The sequence below is a fragment of the Grus americana genome, chromosome 15, assembly GCF_028858705.1.
Source record: "Grus americana isolate bGruAme1 chromosome 15, bGruAme1.mat, whole genome shotgun sequence".
NCBI lineage: Eukaryota > Metazoa > Chordata > Aves > Gruiformes > Gruidae > Grus > Grus americana.
Window position 1 is genome coordinate 5,397,546 of NC_072866.1, and position 22,755 is coordinate 5,420,300.

At 40.9% G+C, this 22,755-nt stretch overlaps 1 long non-coding RNA gene across 1 annotated transcript in view; it reads left to right on the forward strand.

Annotated features, from left to right (window-relative positions):
- Positions 1 to 12,078: 12,078 nt before the first annotated feature.
- LOC129213378 (uncharacterized) overlaps positions 12,079 to 22,755 on the forward strand; it is a 34,984-nt gene continuing 24,307 nt past the window's right edge. The window contains exons 1-2 of the long non-coding RNA XR_008579427.1: positions 12,079 to 12,163; positions 18,774 to 18,890. This is a non-coding gene — a long non-coding RNA (uncharacterized LOC129213378). The remainder of the gene's footprint in view (positions 12,164 to 18,773; positions 18,891 to 22,755) is intronic.

Sequence of the window (22,755 nt, forward strand, 5' to 3'; positions counted from 1 at the left end):
CTTTAAAAATCTGTAGTTGACCATATAATTGCAGATCTGTGTTGTGCGTGCAGGTAGCTTGCTGTTCTGCCTTCCAAAAACAGGCTGTTCCCAAGCTTCTTAAATGTGCACTAGCAGAAGGTGAAAATGTTCCTAACGAAGCATCTTGACCTTGTGTCCAGCTTTATGAGTCATTTGCTGCACAGGACTTTGGATCTCTTTCTGACGTCTCTGTTTTCCCAGAGTACAGATGGATTTGAATTTAAGGGCTCAAACATGAAACCCTGTCTTCATCGATTGTGTGTGCAGATGTTTAGCCCCTACAGATCCTTTAACGATGGATGTTATATAAACAGAAAACTTCACCTTCTTTTTTACAGCTGAAGCAGGAATCAGAACTGCACAGGAAGTAAAAGTTTCAGATACTCAGTATGTCTCCTAAGCTTTCAATCCAGTGATTGATTAGCACTAGGGACAGTTAACTGCAGATGGGCATATGAGCAAGACCGCTTCTCTGGAGGAAGCTTCTCATTCAGAATGTCAGGTTTTCTCTAAGCATATAGTTAAACTCTTTTAGGCTGCAGAAATGACCTTCAAAACAGGAACCGAACTGACATCTGCAGCAATGTATGCCTGAGTTTGTGTACGTAATGACTGCAGTGGACAAACTTGCCTTGTTTATCCTGCAAGACCTTAAGCTTGATCCAGTCGTGGTAATATCAATGCAGTCGTCAGACTCAGTTGTCTACATTTTAAGCAGGAAATTCCTGACTTCCCAAAGATCTTATCAGCATATTAGAAGCAGCATCTAAGTTTGCCTGAGTGGACAGATTCTATTCATGAATCATACTGAAGTTCGTGCTTCTATCCATTTTAACCAATTATCCCCTTCAACAAATGTTCGATTGACTCCACCTGAGGTACTTGGTCAGTCTCTGATCCTCTGAATCAGTTCTTGGACCCCAGGACAATGTATTATCAGAAACACATCATGGGGGACAGTTCACAATCATTATACATTAAATGCTGGAAAAGGGCAGATACGTAAGGAAATGCAGTAGGCTAGGGACCAGGGTTTTTTACAAATGTGTTCATGCCTTCCTATCTCTGAAGCTTTGGATCAATTAGCCATCAGCAGCACAGGAAATTTTCACCAGTGAAGTTTGCTGTGTCTACTTCTGTGGTGACATCTCCTTCCAGATTAGTCAACAAGTTTCTCTGTATGATATTTTCTAGCCAGGAGGATGGATATACAGCCATCCTTGGATATGAAGCCTGGAAAGTGGCAATAAATTGCAAATGAATTGCTATTTAAACTAAAAAAAAAAAAAAAAAGGAAGAAAAAGACCATTAAAAAGCAGAGCTCTGGCCAAATGTTCCTTGCAGCACCAAAGAGCACAGGGCCTGACATCCCTTGCTCTGCGGGCACCCACCTGCAGAGTCTTGTGTTGGTACCCATCATCCAGCCCATCCAGCAGTAGGGGTTTGCCCTCACACCAGCCTTTTACTCTTTGTTTGTTCCAGAAATGCTATCCCTGCAATTAGCCCTGCTAAGCATGCTTCCAAGGTGACTTTTGGAAAAGGTTTTCTCAGGAAGTTTTGTTTAATTGTCCTTTCTATGAAGTTGAGATACTTTTGCTGTTGTGGACCAAGGTGTTTGCTGATCAGTTTGTCTAATAAAGTACCTTCATTTTCAACTGTATATTTATTTGCAAACCCAATGTTTCTAAGTGGGCACTGGGCAATCCATCAGATACACTACATAACAACAAATATTAAAATTTGACCAAACTCTATTCCCACCAATAAAAAAAAAAAACCACTTCCTTGATGTCTGTGGGATTTGGTTCAGGTTCAGATTAGGTAAGAATTAGCTCATAGAGCAGAGTGAAATATTTGCAGCAAACAACTCTTTTCCAGTTAAACAAACTTTTGTTTTCATGAGTTGTCTTTGAGCAGACCATGAGTTTCACACATTGAATGTAGCTTTTAGACACAGAGAAAATATGATTTAGCTGTAGCAGATGTGAATCTTCCCAGGAAAGAGACAGAGGTACAGATGAACAAGCCCATGGCAGTGTCCCCGTTTATCTTTTTCACAAAGGTGTTGGTTGCTTATGCACAGGTTTATAATGTTTCTTGCCCTGAAATTTTATCTAGAACTTGATATACTGTTCATTCGCACTGCTTTGCTTAGCCCAAAGCAATCAATAAACAGGATTAAGGCCTCCAAATTTATGAGATCATTAAAATTTTATTTTTCTCACTGTAGCTGAGTATTCAGGGTTCAGTTTTGTGTCATCTTTTTTCTGCAACACTGAGAACTAGAAATCTGTGGGGTCTGTCTCCTTTTTTAAATGCAGCTGGCCTTCTCATACAACTAAATGAATCCAGTACTGAGACTTAACAGTGACACATGTAAGAATAGAAATAATTGATCAGGCTAGTAAGCTCATAGTTTTCTCATATTGAGTCAGATATTAGAAGTGAACCTCATTCTTGTTCGTAGATTCAGTGGTAAAATTATATATAAACATCGTTCTCTCTGGAAGACCCAAGGGTGAAGTTTGTCTCTTTGATCCACTATAGCTCTCAATTAAAAGAAATTACTGGCCTTTCCGAAGAAGCCAGCTAGCTGCCTTCTGTCAAGTCCTTCATTTTTCATTTTTTTTCTTTCTACGAGAGGCAAATAATGATGTTTGCATAGTGCCATAAGATAAAAGGAGTACAGGCTGAAGTTACCCATTCCAATGCAGTTGATAGTAACTGATCTCGCTTCATACCATTGATCCAGGTAACAAGAACCTGATTTAGCTCAGAGTGGCTCAGAGACTTGGTGCTGTACGCACATAAAACCCCAAACTGAGAATCATGTGTGTAATTCTAGTCAGACCCCTTTATCAAGGTCATATTTCTGGAGCAAGGACAGATGCATTTTTCTACAGTGAATTATTTTCATCCATGGCAAAAATGGAGTTTTTAGGAAAATACTGTTCAGATTTGGTGCATTTTTTTGTTTTTATACCAGCATTGATGAAAATCCCCAAATATATTGGAAAACATCTTTTTAGTAAGGTAAAATTTAGGAAGCCTGACAAATGGCAAGTAGACCTATGAGCAGAGGAGTTTTGTGAGGAGAAGAATATCAGAGGCTGATACCATCAGTACTGCACCTGGGGACTTCTGATGCCAACTTCAGCCACATAGTGCTGCCCATGTTAGCTAGGGAGCCAGGGGATGAGCAGCAAAGAGGGCAGAAATAAGGTGTAAGAAAGCTTTAAACAGGGACAAAGCTAGATTATGTTCAGTATAAATTATGCAGAGTTTATTATGGTCCAGTGAAATGTTAGCTGATTAGAGTGAACGGCACTAGCATCTCCACATATAATGACAATATCTCCTTGTTAGTGGCTCATCAGGTATGGAAACACAGATGTATCCTCCTGTGGGTGCTTGTGGTCTTGGAGGGAGAGGCTTTGCCCAGCAGGTTCAGACCACTCCTGTCTGAGTATCCTAATGCTCTGCATTACAGGTGGAGGTGAACAAGCTCTGCTTCTCCTCGGTGTCACCTAGCAGCCAACAGCCCAGCTACCTTCCTGTACTTCCTCGAGCTCAGCTCAGCACGACAATGATCCCAGAGCTTCTGACTCACTTCCCCAGAAACTGGGAGCACAGCAAAGATGGGAACCAATTGCCTACAATTCACCAGGTAGATATTCCCATGCAGTGTATTTATCTGTGTTATACCAACAACGCCTGTTTTTTAATAGAAAAATAGAGAGTATTACACACATTCATTTAGTTAAAGATGCAAGGCTATTTACAGTAATTAGCTACCACTAATTAAGTAGTGAGATCAGGGATAGAAATGGAGACGGGAGTCATTCACTGCTGAGTGATGTGATTTTGCTGTACTCCACTGATGTTCCACAAGAGCAATAAATCCCCAGACCTCTGCAGTGGGCAAAGAGAAGTTTAAGTCTAAAAATGATTTTACTAATGCCAGAAAAGGTTACAGGATGTCTTTGGGGGTGTAGGTACTGTAGTCCGTCCTGTTTTCCTCATCTCAGAGACCAGGTCACAGTACTGTATTCTGCCCCATTGATTCCTCTGGGAGAGCCCCAGCTGCTTTGTAACACCGAGTCCCTGTGTAATCCCAGCTGGCAGGACAAAAAAAGCCAGCCAGAAAGGCAAAAACCTGTTGACCAGCAACACAGAAAAAGCAACCTTGGTCTCTGAAGACAGAACTAGAATGCCAGAATGTGCAGAGATTAATCTGAAACTAATACCAATTGCTTCCCATCGTGTTCAGTATATTTGACATAATTACCTTAAGAACAGTTTAAAAGTGTTATATTGTTAAAGCTGCCAGATGGAAGACATGCTCTGCTGATAGCAAGCGCATCAGACAATGATATTGAAGAGATTTCTGAAAAGTTTTAATTAATCTTTCTCCCTTTTTTCATATAATTGACATTACTTTGGGCTCATTTGTTCCATGGAACCCAAGCACTTGGCTCCTGGTTACAGGACGTTAATGGGTAAAGGTTTCCCTGAAGAGAAATAATAAGAGGAGGCTCTCAGCTCATATGAAAGCTACTGCAGGGTTACCTTAAAGAAAAGATGGTTTCCTCCACTATGTGAAGCAAAACTTCATATATCAATGTTGACATAAAATGGTGCTAAATGGGTAATTTTTTTTTCAAGCGTTTATCTTCTCTGGCTGAGTCCCATTATTTTATTGCACCGGTTGGAAACCACCACACTGCATGACACAACCATGTTTTTAATTAGTCTGAAAAGTTTTAATTGGGAAACAAAGGGAGATATCTTATAGATTATTATTGCAACCTTTAATTGCCTGACTCAAGAGACCATTAATTATCTTGATGGGGGGATGACACACCTTTCTGAACTAAGGCACTCATATTTACAGCACCTTTTGCAGAATACAGTACCTGTTGACTTTCTTCCAGCCTTTCATTAAGGAACTGCTGTGATAGGAATTAACTACAGTAATTCCATTACAAAACCTGCTGTCCAGTGGAATTTTTCTGGAAGATTAGATTTCTGAAAGGGAAAAAGGCCATTTAAGCTAAGCATTTCCTCAAGGCCCAAAGTAAATAACCGATGAAGAAGGTCAGAATGAATTTAGAACTCTTAAAGGTCTGCTGTACACTTGCATGCAGTGTACAAAAAATAAACAGTGCGGCTTTCCAGTACAGTGATTTTTATTGTTTTAAATGTTTCACATTTCAGTTTAGAGAGAGATGAGAAACTCAGAGGACAGAATCTGATCAAAATGATTTTACTTAGAGGAAGAGCAGCATTTTAAGCAGACATTTCAAGGTTGAAGTGATACTGGTAGCAGTTGCTTGGGATTAACGCCAGAAGAAAACACTTGTTAAACCCATTGGGGCAGAAAGGCAGAGAGAAATCCAATGACCTAGGGTTCAGTTCATGCCACAGTGCATTCACCATGCACATGGAAGGTGCAGAGCACAGGGTCTGGGTATCTATTCTGTCTGTTTATTATTAACTTAGCAGTGTACTGGTACCCAGCCAATACAGTCTGCAGTGGGTGGCATTTATTCCCTGCTTTCATCTGCTGTTTTACAACCAAGATGCTTTCAGGACTTGGTCATTTTTAGTAGGTCTATAATTGAGTCTGTATTGAGTAAACTTGTTGGGAGACTTTTAACCTTACTTTATATTGTTTTACTGGAAATTCAGAAGATTACTTTAAACGGTGTTAATATAGTTGCTATTGTTTATTTTTTCCTGGAGGTCAGCGGTGTCTACTCTATTCCTGTGAAAGGAAATTAAAATATTCCCTGGGCTACCACAGGCTAACTAGATACTGAGTTTATTTTAAAAATACAGCCAGGTGACCTCTTTTTTTGACCAGGAGCAGGTAGACAAGCGGTGGCTAGAGCTTTGATCCCATACAAACCTGCTTCCCTACCAAGCTTCAGCTAATACAGCTCAGCGGGAGACAGTATTACACTCCTGCTACCGGGGCTGGAGTAATGAGGAAGGAAAGGGTTATGTCTGAATCATGGTACCTCACAGGTGATACACAGAGAGTTGCTCAGAGATGGAGCTAACAACACAATTTAAGTTATTGTGCCTTTCCTGTACGCAACAAAAGGTAAAGCTAATTCAAGCAAGCCAAACACATGCTGTATCCCAACCAAGAGTTTACGTATGTCCATACAAAAACTCGTAGAAATGGATTCCCCTTTGCGTGTGTTCTGTTTTACTGAACAAGAAGTGGGGAAACAAAGTTTTAGCATGCACTTTCATTTGGGGAAATCTTTCCACAACTACAGAAGTCATTACACTGCATCTGCAGTAGCTACAGTCATTGGAAGCAAAGTGGCTATCAGCAGTGCTGGAATGTCGTCTACAGCAGAGCTTTTGCAAATTAAGAGTCTGATGCTGCATACTGATTAAATGCTGCAAACTACTTCCCCCTTTGCTGTCCTTTATTTCTTCTTCTCTCAAGTTGCTGTCAGTAGTAATCCCTCTTCTAATATACTGAGATGGGGAAAATCTCTCTTCAGGGTTTTTCTGCTTGTTTGTTTGCTTTTCAATTAATCTCAGCTAGGGCTGTGTTCAGTTGATGACATTGGTTTGCTATTCACATGTGCAAAATTGCAGACTTGACACGTGCTATGCGCAAAATGTGCTGAGAGTAAGATGCAGACCAGAGGAGAAAAGATTTCTAGAGTAGTGGCCATTTAGGCTTGACATCAGCTCCAAAAAGCTACATGTAGCTATGTTATTGCGTACCAGTTTTAAAGGGCTGTTCACCTGATGGTGAAAAAACACTGTTCTGTGGACAACTTTAGCAGTTTAAAAAAGTAATTACTAGCCGATTCCATCTAACAATGATGGCACGACTCAGGAACCCGCAGTGTCAACTGAACAGAGTGCTTCTTAGTGCACTGCCGTATACAGGGCTACATAAGTATTATTTGTGAGGAAGAATTAGTGTATGAATTTAACTTAGTAGGCTGGATATACAGCATAAATGTATTTTTTTTTCTATTTTGATCTGTTCAGATGTGGTCTAGTTTCCCACCTGGGAGATGAGCTGAACAAGCAAAGCCAGTCTGAACACCTTAAACTTCTGGGAAATTTTCTGTCTTTGAAAACAGTGGCAGCTGTACATCTTCATGTCATTGAAAATGTCACCGGGAATATGCCAATTTAGTTTGCTGTACTGGAAATACAGCTATTGTTTCAGGATTTAGTTAAATACTAGAGTACTGTAAAAAATTCTTTGGAACCAGAATAAATGGAAGAAAATGTAACTTGGTTTATAATAATCCTAATGCTAAATTTTAATACATTCTTCAGAAATTCTATTTAATTTGTCTCATCTAACTTAGTTTTATTAACTGCCTCTTAAATGTTTAATTTGAGGAGGTGCAAATATGAACAGAGCATACAATGAAGACGTCAGCATGAATGGATTCACTGATTTTGTATGCGTGTCAGTGCTGTAGGAAGAAAAGTACAGCACGCTGGACTTCAGTAACGCTGTGTAATTACTTATTAAACTACAATCCTTAATCTCACGCTGAACCACTTTTAATGTTAACAAGCATTAAACGTATGAATTGATGCAAACTCAACTCCAAAGCTTGGTTTCTCCAAGATGACAGAAAAAATGGCATGAAAAGATGTAGGAATTCAGCTGTGTGTGACTGAAGGACCAGATTGTCTTCTGCTTCCCCCAGCCACTGTTACTGATGCTGGAGAGCTGAATCTAGATCTATCTAGGCTGCTCTGGGCAAAGAGGAAGCCATAATCATGCAGGACTTCTTAGGCCTGATGGGCACTGCGACAAAAATTCAAAAGCTTTGAACCCTTTTGCCTCTTCTTTCTTTTCTGGGTTGGTTTTTTTTGTTGTTGTTGGTTTTGGTTTTTTTGTGGTTGCTTTATGTTTGTTTGGAGGGGTTTTTTAATATATTAAGACCTTTTGCATGATTGGAGATTTTCCTTGTACTTTATCAGGAATTGAAAATACCACTTAAAACTCTTCCCAATATGTGGGGGTTTTCCCTTTGTAAGAGTTACATTATAGAGATACATTATAGAAATAGGAATTACTGGTTTTAATCACTGGTGAGAGAGGGGAAGGATCACGAAGCAGACTTTTGCTTAGCTGTAGTAGTTTAGGGTTAGAACCACATTGCTTAAAAATATCCTCACCTCTTATTCCTACTTGCGCTCGCCAATAGTTGGTTCTTATCTAAAGACCAGTGAAGCCAATGGAAGCATTCCGCCAGTGGTATTTGGCCCCCAAATAGGTTTGTGCACCTGGAATTTCAGGGTACCAAAACTAGGAAAAATGATCTGGTTTTGATTTTCTTCAGGTTTCTGAATTTAGATGCCTTTTTTGAAGCGTTTGGAGGTAAGAAGGCGCATGAGCAACTGTGCTGTAAGACCATGAGGATCCTGCTGTCTTTTGATAGGATTCCTTGCTCACCTGAAACTAAGAGCTTTACCAGGTCCAGGGAAGATGTGAATGACTCATGAAAAACTGCTCTGAGAAGGCGATGGGCTCACGGCTGTACAAAGCTTCAAAGCAAAATCACAATTTTATTTAAGAAGATGGTGCCTACAGTCATGGCATGATCTCTTGCAACTGAAAGAGAAAACAGCCCATTTTGGCTTCCTGTACCCTTCCCCCCCAACACTCTCTTCATTTTTTATACTTTAGCAATGGTTACTGATTATTTGATTATTCTCTGTGTGTTTTTCTGGAAAGATGAAACTCAGCAATAGGAATTGAAAGCCTCCTGAGACTAAAATTCTGAAGAAAACATTCAATACAGTAGAATTGAATTATACGTAGGATGATCTTAGGCACTGAATCTTAGGAAGTTTATGAAATTACTGTGCAGAGCTTCATAAAGAATCATGAAAGGTGAAAATAGACCCGTAAGTAACAGCCAAAACTTGTTCAATATAAAATGAAGCCTTCACCATTTTGAACTATTTAATTCCTAGCTCTGATACACCACCACTGCTTTCTCCTAATGGCTGAGACTCCAGGTTCCAAGCATCTTCACCACCAGGAGGGGCTAATGGTCCCAAGCCAGACAGAATGGTGAGATTTGTTGTTTGTACCTAAACTAGATTTTAAACTTGATTTTAAGTGAGCATTCTCAAAGGAAGGACTCTAACAACAGCAGATCAAAGCAAAACGCAGTCTAAGTTTTATCTCTATTTTTAATTAATAAAAGAAAGCCCAAAGGCAAGGCGAAATGATTTGGGACACTCAGCCAGCTTTATGCATTCTGTTAAATGTCTGTGCACCTATTAATATAATGAAATAATTTGGCTGAGATTATTAAGTGACTACTTTGTGCTCTGAATGGTGGTGAAACTCACTTATTTCCCCAGTTAGCACCGGAATATGCCTCCGCTGGGTTTGTCACTAGCTTTTTTCCTCATTCCAAAAAGATGGGTAATGCAGTTATCCTGACACATTGGGATACTGACAAGCAACGTCAAATCTCATGATAGCATATAATGACTCTCATTTTCAAACAAGAAAGAGAAATGGGTGTTATTGCAAAATGTTGTTAGATTTTGTATTAAATCTTGCATAGTAACAGTATAATTATAATGTGTCATCTCTGGCTCAGTAATTTGACAATTCAGTTCTTTTTTTGGGGGGCAGATGGCCTATAGCATACCATATTTTTATAATTAGTTTATTCTCTGCAAACTCAGTATGTAATTACTCCCTCATTCATTACTAGTTTCTTTGAAATCTTCCTTTTCAAGAACTAATAAATCCTCCACCACAAGTGAAGCTTAAATCTCTCTTTATACTGTTCTCTACGCTCTCTAAGGAACTTTTTAATACTAAACACCCTGGTCATTTCACACTCCAGATTACTTTCAAATGTGTCTTCAACATCACCCTCTGTATAACACTTGGTCACCTTCTTTTTTACCCCTCTTTTTTTAAAGACTGATGAACTTATTCCTACCTGAGAAACATGCAATTTTAAGATGAGGTTTTGTTGCCAGGGTGGTTAGGTACATAAATAAGCAGAATCTAAAATGCAAAGAGCTCTAGGTAGATATATATATGTATATTCTACATTCCAGTATGAGATACGTGAGCACTGCAGCTCACAGTGCCAGTACAGCAGGCATCTGTATAAATAAAAAAACTCTTGTGAATTTTCTTTGTCATTTGAATCCCTGCTGCAGCACTTGGTTTGTTTTAAATTGTCTTAGGTAGTGACATAATCTTCTGACAATAAAGTTTCTTTCCAAATCCAGAGCCTCCTGTGTAGTTGCAGGTGCTTCAAAGTATCTCAACCACTCATTTGAGCCCAGCTTAAAACTCTGCTAGAAGCTTTGCTCCCCAGGAACAGCCCCTTTGTTGTGGTGCTTATCTGGGTATTGCCTGTGGCCTGATGCTGCTACTCCAAAGTGGTTCCCATACTGCAAGCACAGGCTCAGATTTTCAGTTTGCCCTCTAAATAAATTGATTCTTAAAAAAAAGCACAAACAAACAAACTACGGGGGAATTCTGGCTTTTTCTGCTCTTTCTTTTAGGTAAGTTTGTGTTCTGCCTATTTTCAGAATAAGACTGTTATCTTAGATGTAAACCATATCATGGAGGCTGAGATTTTTAAAGCAGCTTAAAGGATTTAGAGACATTTTCCATTCAAATTAAGGATCTTTCTTTCAAAATCCTTTTGAGTCATATGTCTTGGTGTTTTTTGCAGTTGCTCTTTAACCAGTGCTTCACTTCAGTTGCTTAGAAATTCTTTGTGCTGCCGCTTAATGTCTCCCAAAAGGGGGAAGAGGAAAAGGAGTGGGAGAAAGGGAATGCTACGCATTGCATTTGCTGTTTGTAGCATCTCACTGGCTGAGCAGTGCTGCTCAAAAGTGCTTTAAAATCTTCCCTGCCCCATGCGAAGCCGACTTCAGGTGTTCTCCTGTATCAAAGCATGTGGGAAAGTGAAGAATATTCCCAAGGTTTAGGGTGGCAGCTTCATCTCCTGCTAATTTAGTTACTGTCATTATCAGCTGCTTTTCTGCCGCTTTCTTTATCCCTTTCCTGCCTGCAGTAGGATACTAATTCATGCCACACTGTGCTACACGGGGCTCCGTGCTGCATCGCACCTGTTGGTGTTGATGTGCCAAAGCACATTATGCCGACTGCAATGGCGAGGAAGGTATGACTGCAGCCGATCTGCAAACAGGACATGTTCATCTCAAATGCCCCAGGAAGCTGCAGTCAGAGCTCACTGCCTTGCTTGGTACCAAAGAGCAGTGCTCGCAGGCACTGGGATGGGAACCCACTTAAATATGCCAAAGCCAGGGTGGGGGTGTGTATGAGTTTGCGTGCCTTAGGAGCCAAAGGCTTATCGCTCCTTTTGACCCTTTTAAACAACATGTTTTCTACTCTCTCTCATAGTCCCAGGCAAGAAATGAGGCATTACTTTTCCACATGAGCCTTGCTTTCTACTCTCCCTGTACAACACAAGCTCCAGAAAACAGATATGTTTTGGGGAACTGTCCTCTGCACCATAACTGATGGCTGCATGGGGAATTTGTTGCAAATGTTCAATCTGTAAGAGATGACTGGTGGCGAGCTGTATGCCATTACACACTGAGGTTTTTATAGGTCAGAGTAGCCTTACTACATTATATCAGTGGCTTGTTTGGTTCAGAAAAAATGTCTGTGACACCGGCCCATACGAACAATTGAAAGAAACTGTATAGAAACCATTTTGGAAAAACCTGCACACAACAGAAAACATTTTACATTTGCTAGGAATTGTTTGTGCTATAGAGCTTGAGCCTTGAAGCATCCTAAATTAGTTGAGGGTTTTTTTTTTCTTTTTTCTGATTTTGGCTGTTAGTGTAAACATTAGCATTTCAATTCTATATATCTTTTAATGTTAATTATGTAAGCGTCCAACCTTTTTTACGATGCTTTTAATATTAATGAATGCTGCTGCATGGGTGTCTGAGACTAGCTGAAATCTTAGTCTGAACGATGTCTTCCTTTAGGTTCAAAAGGTGTCTTTATTTCCACAGGGCGCATACAAGAAGCGATGCACATACTGATGATATTGTGCCAGCACAGCCCACCTTTGGCAAATGGACAAGAAAACGCCACTACAAAAATAAGAATGTGAGTGTAATTGGTGTGTGTGTGTATCCAGTACACAAATACACAAACCAGCTGCAAGGAGTCTGTCCAAAACTGATAATGCTAAATGGAAAGATGGCCATCAACTAGATTAAACAACTCCTAGGGAATTATAAAATTAAAAAAGAAAGAAAAAAGAAAAAAAAAGGGAGTAGTGATGGGCCCTGTAGAACCAAGTCAGCAGGACTGAGTGTCTCTTCTAGGGCACCACCACCCAAAAACCTCTACCAATGCATTTCACTTTTTCATATATAAAGAGTGCCTGCTGTAGTCTGTAATCTGGTGTTTTGTCTGGGTAGGTAGTGTTCTGCAGAAGTGGTGGTATAAGCTTCTTACGGAAACAACCTTTTAGATTCTGTCAAGTCACAAATAATTCTTCAGGAGCTACTTTTCTTACCCACTGCTTCTTGTAAAGCAGATAGGAAAGGCATCTAGTGAAAAGATCAGGCAGCATAAGAAAGAAATTCTTCCCTGTGAGGGTGCTGAGGCCCTGGCACAGGTTGCCCAGAGAAGCTGTGGCTGCCCCTGGCTCCCTGGCAGTGTTCAAGGCCAGGCTGGATGGGGCTTTGGGCAACCTGGGCTGGTGGAGGGTGTCCCTGCCCATGGCAGGGGGTTGGAACTAGATGGGCTTTAAGGTCCCTTCCAACTCAAACCATTCTATGGTTCTATGATAACTGAGACAGGCAAAACTGTTTTAAATTTGCATAAATGGGATAACAGCCTTGATAATGAAGTTATTCCTGCTTGCCTTTTGCTGGACTCAAAGTCTCCTGGCTTAACACGAGCTCAGCCCTACCTGTGACACCACAGACACTCGTCTGAGCTTTTCTGGAGATCTTTGCTGCACCTTCGCTGCCAGCCCAAGCAGTTCTTTCCAGACAGGAGTTTTCCCCCGTAGGTTAACTTGACCACCCCTGCTGCAATTTAAATTGAGGTACCCTTTTCTGTGGTTGCTTTGTGTATGCGTATCCTGATTAGTGAATACCCACTGCACTAAATGCATGACGGCTGTAATTGTGTCCAGGAGCTTTAAGAAGCTATATTTTTGTTATGAACCCATTACAAACCCTGCATTAAACCATCTTTTTTGGGTTTTTTTTGCTTTGACATCTCATTTTCAGACCATTTCCTCCCAAATTGTAAACATGCAGCTCCATGAGCAGTGCAACTAATGAAGCCTGCTTTTCAATAGATTTATATCTCGTTGGTTGGATTCCCTAGTGTCCAGGATGATGTAAGCTCCTTCTCAAGTTCTTATTGCATTTAGGGTTGGCCTCTCTCCTTTCTGCCCACCCTCTACGCCCTCCCCTTGTGTATGAACTCTGTGTAAATGGTGTGTCACGCTGTATTTTTCCCCTTAGCAAGATCTCTTTCTTCAGTGAAGTTTCCGTTACTTGCAGATAGAGTAACTTGATTTGGTAGCTATGTGCCTCTCAAATATGGATCAGATCAGTCAATATGTTCAGAAGGTATTAGGAACAGATGAACACACACGATGTAACTATAAGAAGCCAGAATAAAAATACAACTTCTTTCCTTTCTCATCTTTTTTTTTTTTCCTTAGATCCAAATTCTGTACCCCAAATCTTTGCCTCCCCGATCAAGGTTTGGTGATGCAGTAGCAGTTAAAGTGCACAGAACAAGACACCAATGCAATTGTAGAAGGAAATGTACCAGCCTTGGCCCTTCTTGAAAACCAAATTCAATTATTTATTGATAAAACCCCCTTGACAGTTCATTTGCTTCAGTATTTGGCTTCTTCAGTGCAGTGTAACGTAGTGTCGGATATTGGAAGGAAGAAGATATAATGGAATATACTTTCTTTCTCTTAGTGAATTACACATAGGGAGAAGGTTCTTTTAGCTTATTTTTTTTCCTTCACTATGTTGAAGCTTTCTAAAAAGCTGCCAAGTTCATTGTCAGTATCTGTTTTAAGAGCCTTATGAAACACATACAGCTCCTTAAGTTCCTTTCAAATTAATTGTATTATTGGAAAGTTAGCTTTTCGAGTCTTTACTGGTATTTTCTGAAAGGAAGAGCTGAAAATCAAAAGGAATCTGTGTGCTCACTTGTTCTCTGTCCTTTTAACACTTAGTACCAATCGTGATCACCAGTGAGACAGTAGATTCAATGAAATTTATTTCAGTAAATATCTTACAAAATACCATATATTATTAAATGGAATTTGTTTCCTTCTGTTCTAAGTTCAGCAGATCAAGATTTGTCTCTCATCAGGTCTTTTGCTGAAAAGGACAAAGTGATTTGAAGTGTAGCAACCTCTACTAGCAGGAAATTATGGATAACCTATCTATAAAGAAAGCTTCATTTTAATTGATACCTGTTAGCACCCAATCCAAAGCTTACAGAAGTCTTTGTGCCCACAGTCCACTCATAGGCTTTTTCTAAGTGGTCTTATTTACTATTGTAGATGTCCTGTTCCACAGAAATGTTCAATCCTTTTCTGAAACCTGCTAAGCTATATTATATCTACCTGTTCATTACGCATTGCTTAAAAAACAGAGTTGCAGAATGTTTCTATATTGTCTTTGATCTCTAAAATTGAACTGACAACCTCTTGGCAATAATCACACTCATGAGATTTGTGATACTTCTAGCCTTTTACGTGGATGGGAGAAAGTGCACTTTGCTTTCTTGTCCATCTCTGTAAGGATTTAGCTGTATAACTTTTAGAGCAAATCTTGGAGAAAATTCTGTTGGAATTTAGCATATATGTGTGAATGGGGTTTTAACTTGTCTGTGTCAGTTTGTTCAACTCATTCAGACATCTCTAACTGTTATACAATAAATATTGCTTTGTGATCATCTCAATAAACTTTGACATCCTATTTAGCTTTTGTAGATGATGAGACAAGCCAAACCACGAGAGAGTTGGTATATCTGAAAATGCTACACAATTTGCAGTCTTTGAGCAAAATATCCATATACGTATAACCTTTACTGAGGTGCTATATTATCATTGGTGCGACGTCTCCAAAGGGAAGGTCTGCTGCCATCTCTGATTTCTGTAAAAATGAAGTGTATGAGCTTTACAACATCATTTGCTCCATCCATATTGATTAACAAATTCTCTATGAAAAAGAATAATATTCTTACAATAACAGCACATTGACAAAGAATTGGACTTTTGGGATTCCTTGCAGCTCATGACCTGAAGCCCGTGACCAGACATTAGATCCAAAGATGGTCTTTACAGCATTTTCTGGAGTAAGGTATAGTACAGTACCGAGTATTTTAACCCCAAGTAGTTTTACTGCCATTCCTTTTCAACAGACTATTGCTCTGGCTTACAGGACCTGAAAGTTTGTCTAATGCCTTGTGCTAACAACATGGGGAAAACATACAGGAAAGTGTGACTAGTCCATTTCTAAAGAAATATGGATGAGAGGATAGTATATGCTGTGAGAATCCCTAGTTTGAGTAAAGCAAAAAGCATTTCAAAACTGCGTTCCTTAAAATACATTTTGGGAGAGGAATTTGAAAAGTAGTGTGGTCTAAAAAAGGAGTAAACCCAAGACAGATTGTTAGTTGGGGTAAACTGTCCGAGGGAAATAAAAGTAACTACCCTAATGAGCCGTGGATTTTAGCCCATTGTTTTTATTAGCCTTCTTCTGAGACTGCTTTTAAAAAGGGGAAGAATCTTCTGTAGCACCTGCATGTGCCTCTGCATTGCTCACCATGTGCCTAGGCAAGAAGCCACATTACCTCCATTCCTAACTTTTGATATGGACTTTTCTTTCTTTCTTCAAGTTTAGACTGCTGGCCCCACAGCAGCATTGGCTTCTTCACAGCCAGAGCCAGACAAAAGCTGCCACGGAGCAGAGCACACAGCATCTTGAGTAATGGGGCTGCTTGCTGCTGAAGAGCCGGACCTCATCCATAATTCATACTTGCCTCTTCCTCCATGCCTTCGTCTGCCAGTCCAAACAAGAAGGCGCAACTACCCTGCATCTCCAGTAGCAGCAAACGGCAGTTGGTGATGTTGGCCAATTATTTGCACTGCCCCAAAGGAAACTGGGAAAAACATCTTTGGAAGCACACAGATTTTGCTTCCTGTCACCAGAAAGGTTACTTTCTTTAGTCTCTGAAGGCTTTGGTGGATCAATTCTTTTGCATGGGAAAATAGATTAGAAACATGCCGTCAGGTACACTGTGCACAAGATAGGCAGATGGAGACAGTAGTATCTATCTGCTACAGGGAATTGTCAGAGGGGCACAACTCATCGCACTGGTTCTTAGAGGGTTTAATTTGCTGCTGGTAAATAATCTATTTTTTATTACCTCACATCCCCAGATTGTCAACATTCTCAGCTTTTTGCCACAGCTAATTAGACAGGCAAAAGCCTTATAGCCTAAAGAACAAGTCTGAGCTAAGCACCTGCCAAAATATCTGACTTCTTTTAAGAACTGGAATGTCAAAGAGTGAAGGGGCTGCAGATCACATTTAAACGCTTTGAGCGTCAATAAGATGATTAGACCCATGAGGCAAACGTTCAGAATTTCTCTTAGACTCACCACTGAGAGAAGGCAAGATAAAACTCTGATAGATAAAAACTACTGTGCAACGGTACCAAAGCTAATTATTCTGCTGAACTCTTGGAGAAATCTTGCAGGGATGTGTTGACATCATGCTCTGTGTGGCCACTTCTGTTCAGGAAAGCAGTACTTAATTGCATATTTGAATGAAGTCTCTTTGTGTAAAGTATAGCTTTCAGAAAGGAATTTGTCTGAACCAAAACAAAGAATGACCTCGCTGTTAGCCAGGCATGGCAAATTTGGCAGGCAGCAAAGGCTTTTTATTCTTTTCTATGGTGTTTTTTATTTGTTTTCCCCATCCCTTATTTTAAAATCCTGTTTTCAAGCAGTGAGTGTAGGACTTTTTCCAAAGAGCTCTGCACCAAGGACAGAAGGCACCGAATGATGCCCCTGTATAAGGCATGTCACGAGTAAGGTGTGCATGCAAATAGCAGCAAAGAGTCTCTATGTACGCTCAAGGGACAGACCAGCAGTGTTACCCTCTCTGTGTCTCCGTGCCTCACTTTCTTGGTGTGCCTGCCTGGGCCTGGCTTTCACACGGGGTAGTGACCGCAGCCCACGGTGCCTGCAGCACCTTGTGGTTTTCCCTACTGAAGGAACAACTTGTTCTTCAAGACCAGGAGAAGCTATAGTGTATCTGTGTATCTGTAAACTGATGAGTTATACAACACTCATATATTTGGAGGAAGAGATGATGGTAGAGATACTGGAGAGTAAAAATGGCTGCCAGCTTCTCCAGACCTGAATGGTAATTCAGCTTAGCGGGACTGTCACTATTTAGATAGAGTGGTGCAATCAAGCTATTGACTACCTTTGACTTCCCATGGTTACGAGCCCTAGCACCTATTTCTGCCTTTGGAAGTTATCCCAGAATTTGCTGAGTTGTGATTTCTCATCAGGGACCCTGCTCGCTCAGTTAAAGCAAATAACCTGCTTTTCCCTTATATTAATTTTTAATGCAATAACTTTTTGGACTTTCATGTTTCTGATATTGCAGAGGTGGAGATGGAACAGAGTTCAAGAAAGGAAAGTCAAGATATATCATTTGCCCACACTGAAGTATAAGCATTCAGCAGCTGATGCTATATATTGTTCAATGACGTTGATGTTGCTGGAAAAAAAACTCTAGGATTGAAAATAGTAAGGATAAAAAAATTGGCAGACTGTATGGTTTCTTTTTCTGATTGAATACAAGGTGATAAATTTCTTTTGGTTCCTTTTATAGGCATAGTCTTGTTTTATATTGATTTACTGTTCTTTAAAAAAAAAAATCAACTCCAAATAATTTAGGGATACAAGAGAACCCACTCTACTTCATCAATGGCTGAGTAGCAAAATTTAAGGTAGCTTTTTCTTATTGTCCTCAATGCTGAAAATGTTCTCTCTGCTACGTAAGTTCAGTAATTTCTATCTACAGAGATTTGATATATTATGAAATGAGCAGCTCCTTGAGAAATGGATTAAACCTTCTCTCTTGTATGAAATAACTCTGCTTCCAGCTCAATCTGCAATGCAAGAGCACCATGTTGTTCACAGAGGAATCACTTATGGAAAGCTTAGGGTTACATCGTCCAGACTACGCATAGGGAAGGCTTTTGACCATATATGTACTGATGTTTTATGGTAACCCTATTCTTCTGCCACTGCATAAGAGTCTTTCACACAGTATGTAATTTGGATACCACTAGATATTACAGGCTAAATAGTTTGTTCTGTAGACAGACTACAAAATCTCCTGTTGAGGAGGGGGCAGTAGGAGTGCAGCTGGGCAGGTGTCTGGCAACTGGCTAAGGTCAACCCAGCACACATGGATAACTCTGTCTGCATGGTCATGAATGAGAAGTCAAAATGCTGAATTTTTTCTTTCATTTTCCTAAGTTTAAGGTGGAATCATATTAAGTGCTTTTAGTTACTGCTGTTTACCTGAATTTTCAAAATTCAAGTTCTCTGTTTCCCCCCTTTCTATTGCAAGGAAATGAGTGAATTCTTGACATTATTCCTTTCTATTTGAGATATTTTGTGGTATTTTCTCTCCTAGGCAGAAATGTCAGAAAGTGGCAGAGCTCTACAGCCATGGTCTGGTTTTGACATTTGAAGTTTATACTTCCACTGAGAAAGCTGTGAAGATTCCCAAAGCAATGACGTCAAAATGAAGGTGCGTGGTGGACAGACTAAACTAAAATTGGACATTGTATTGTATGCCTATAGCTGAAAAAGGAAGTTAAAATGACAAAACCAAAAGACAGTGTGGCCACTCTCAGCTCGCATTTTTCTTAGCTCTGGTTTTAAAAATCTGGCTAATATCTTTCTTCATTCAAGACAAGGTCTACTTGAGATTAGGACAATATTGAGTCAGACATAGTATGTCATGCACATACTTTCCTTTGAGAAGTACATCATCCATATGGGCGGTTACAGCAAAGGATGGGAAAGGAATTAGAAACTGAGGCGAGGAGCTGAAGTGTTCCTGCTCTGGCTCTCTTTCACACATGCACACAAGCACCTCCCACGTACATAGATGGTCTTCATCCTTCCTGATGTCCTTCTCCTCCATAGACTGCTCTGTCAACCTTTTTTGTTTGTTTGTTTTTCTTAATCAAACATTTCACATATCCAGTGAGTTTCTAAGGCTGACCATGGCTCGTTGTGCGATTGACACTGTGCCGCACAACTTCCCCGCAGGTGCTGATGTTTCAGCAGAGGTGTTGCAAGTGCTGCCAGGGTGCTTGGATAAAGAGCTCAGCTGTGGGGCTCTGTTCAGATTACGTGCAGGGAGCCAAAGCAACAATTTATACTGTAGCGTGTGATGCACTTCCACCTTTCCTGGCAGTCAGGTTAAGCCATCTCAGAAATCCCAGCCTTGGCAGGGAAATCACTCAGTTTTCTGGTTCCCCTAGCCTGGAAATGCATTCCCTCTCTGCCAAGACTTGAGAGAAATGCATCCATAATCCAATGCTCCTGTTTATAGGAACAGAGCTTGCTTTACTTTTCTTGAATTTAAATAAAGGTATTTGCATGTCCCTGATGAATTTTTTCCACCTGTATTTTTATCCATAATAGACTGTCTCTGTATTAGCAGTGACTGATCAATTGTTTAGGGGTTGTTTGTTTTCAAGGCAACGCGTGGGTGATTCTCGATTCTCTCCTGTGGCAGAGCATGCTGTTATCAATATGTTGCTTTCTTTTCACTGGGAACGTAGCTTTCAGAAGGCATGTGAAATAAATGGGGTCTGTTTTAATTCAGGTGATGTTTCGGAAACGTGTCTGGTAAACCAACTTCCAAAGCCTCTTCCCCTTTGGAACTGGCCAGTGCAAGACCTGCACTTGCAAGGTCTGGGTTTGTTTATCTTTTTCTAATTAACAGGAGTTAGTCTTTCAAAGTATCTGCAGCAAGTGAAAGCCAAGAGGCTAGAACAAGTGCTCTCTGTGGTCTCAAAAGAAATGCATTTGCTTTTCAAGGGGAATAGTGAGATTAGAAAGAGGCCTGACTTGGGCTGTCAGGTCTCTAAAGCAAAATCCATGCTGCCATGGCTGCGCACTGACGGGGCCAAGAAAGCAACGCTCAGAGAAATATGTGAGAACGGTCTTTCCTCTCCTTTGAGTTTAGCAGATGCAATGCTGATGAGAGGTACCTGAACGACAGAGCAGATAGAGGCAAGGGCTCAGCCCAACCCAGGTGTTACCATCAGGGGTGCCGGTACCACGCCAGCACAGCAGTGAGGACACAGCTGCAGGGCTGGAAAAGCAGCTCAGACTCCAGCATCCCTTCAGTCCCGGACAGGGGGTGTCAAAAAGTTGTGTCCTGCCACAGACCAAAGATGTGACCTCTGGCCACGCTCTCTGTATCTCCTATTCTCCTTTAGTTTATTTGCTTTATCTAGACACACAGACAAAGACTAGCCCTCACTCAGTTTGTACCCATCTTACTGCAGAGGGGTTTCTGTCTCATTTAGTGACTTTAGGCAGTGCTGAAGTTCAATGAGGAGGAGCAGGGACTCGGCTGGAAGTGCCAGCGTGCCTGCCAAACTGTCACCCGAGGTGTTTTCAGATGAGGATGTCTGCAGAAATTACGCTGAGGCCTGGCATCACCAGGCAAAGCTACTCTCTTGCATCTTTTGCTGACTAATACAGACAGCATAGTCTGTCGCTCCATTAAGAAGCAGCAGCTGTACTGAAGAAAGAGTGGAATTCTCTAGGAGCAACTTTTATTACCAGAAAAGAAACTCCTCTCGCATAAAGAGTCAGTCCGGTGCTGCAAACTTAACTAATTTTCCTCATATTTCCCATCCATTTCACTCTGAAATGGTGCTTCTGTTGCCAGCGGGTGCTGATGGCAGGGACTGACGCCATTGCCATGGAGGTACCTGCCCTGTGCCGTCGGGGAGCATCACAGCGCAGCCCCTCCAGTGGGTCTCCGTAGGGTCGGTGCCTGCAGGCTGCTGTACACGGGGGATAGCTGGCGTGCAGGCACCCGATCCTGCCTGCACATGGAAGGACCCCTTCGCACAGGAAGCAGCAGTGGCAGGCAGGACCACGTGCCCTCCATCAGTCCATGTCTCGAGGCCGATCGCTCCAGCTGTGCAAGTAGCTGAAGTTATTCATGAGCATTGCTGAGCTCATGCTGTTGCTGGACTGCTGAAACTCAGTTCACCTTGGAAAGGGGATTTTGAATAAATGCCATTGTTCACCTCTGCGCTTAATGTCTTGCAGAGGTTTTTAGTGGGGAGGTTTTTGCTGGTTTATGTGGAAGGAGAGGGGGTTCCCCCGCCCATCCACAAGCTCAGCTTGGGATCTCAGTGTCAAGCTGTGTTCTTTCTAGCTCACACTTCATTACCGGCAATAATAAGAGTTTTCTGAACAAGAGGAATCTTGAAGCTTTAGCATTTTTGCCATGCAAACATAAGAATCATCATCTCGGTTGTTCTTGCAGACCTAAATAATCCTCGCCTGTGTGGCAACCTGCCTCAGCAGCGCTAACGCAGCTGAGAAAAAGCAAGCATGAGCCTTTCCTACAGTTATAATTTCACTTATAATTTCAAGGGCATTGTCTCATCCAGTTCTAGCTTTATATGCCTCTAACAGTGAGATTTTTCACACCAAAAATGACCTCTTCACAGATCATCCTACAGCTTCTTCCTATGCAAGTTTTTCCTGATAGTCAGTCTGTATTTTACTGTTTTGTGGGATTTTTTTCTTTCTACATTATCTTTTTGTCCTTAGTTTCTGGATTCCCAGATTTCCTCTGAGGAACCATCTGGGGTAAAAAATACATCTGTTGTGTCTCTTAGCTCTTACAGCTGAGAAACCTTCTAATAACAGAATTGCTGTGCTTCTGCTCCGGAGGTTTTTGGAGGATTGCTGCAGGGCTGGCTGCTCCCATTTGCTGAGGCTATCGCAGGAAATGCCTGGTCCTCTACCTACTCTCTCTTACTATGCATTGCAATTGAAGCTGCTTTTATTGTCAGATTTAAAAAAGCAGGGAAAGGTTGCTGGTTCGAGGGGGGGAGCGGAGAGTGTTGCTTGTTTGTTTGGGGAACGTTTGAAGTTTGTTTGAACACAGTGATTGGTAAGAACAGGATTACTGTAGATCAAATAAAACCTTGAGGGGCTTGGAGATGTTTTTTCTTTATTCTTAAGAATATATTAGCCTTCAGTTCACAAATAAATCATAAATTCCAGAAAATCTGAATCTCTTGCTTGAGCCTCTAACAGGGTATAAATAAATGTATACTCTGTTGCAGCATGTTTGGGGAGTTAGAGAGATGTTTTCGTTTTGCTAACCCTGATGTCAGTGTTTGATTCTGTATTTACCTTAGCATATCCTGAAGTGTGTTTCATTATTTTGGGGAATGTCAGCGCTTTTGAAAAATTAAATACCTCACTCATATCACCTATTTTAATTTCAGTAATATTCCACCCAAGGGATGTTAAGCTATGTCACGGCTTTGTGCCCAGTAACAGCATTTCAGGTATTTGCTCGCTGCAAGGCAGTACAGGAAATCTCTTGCAATATCTGACTG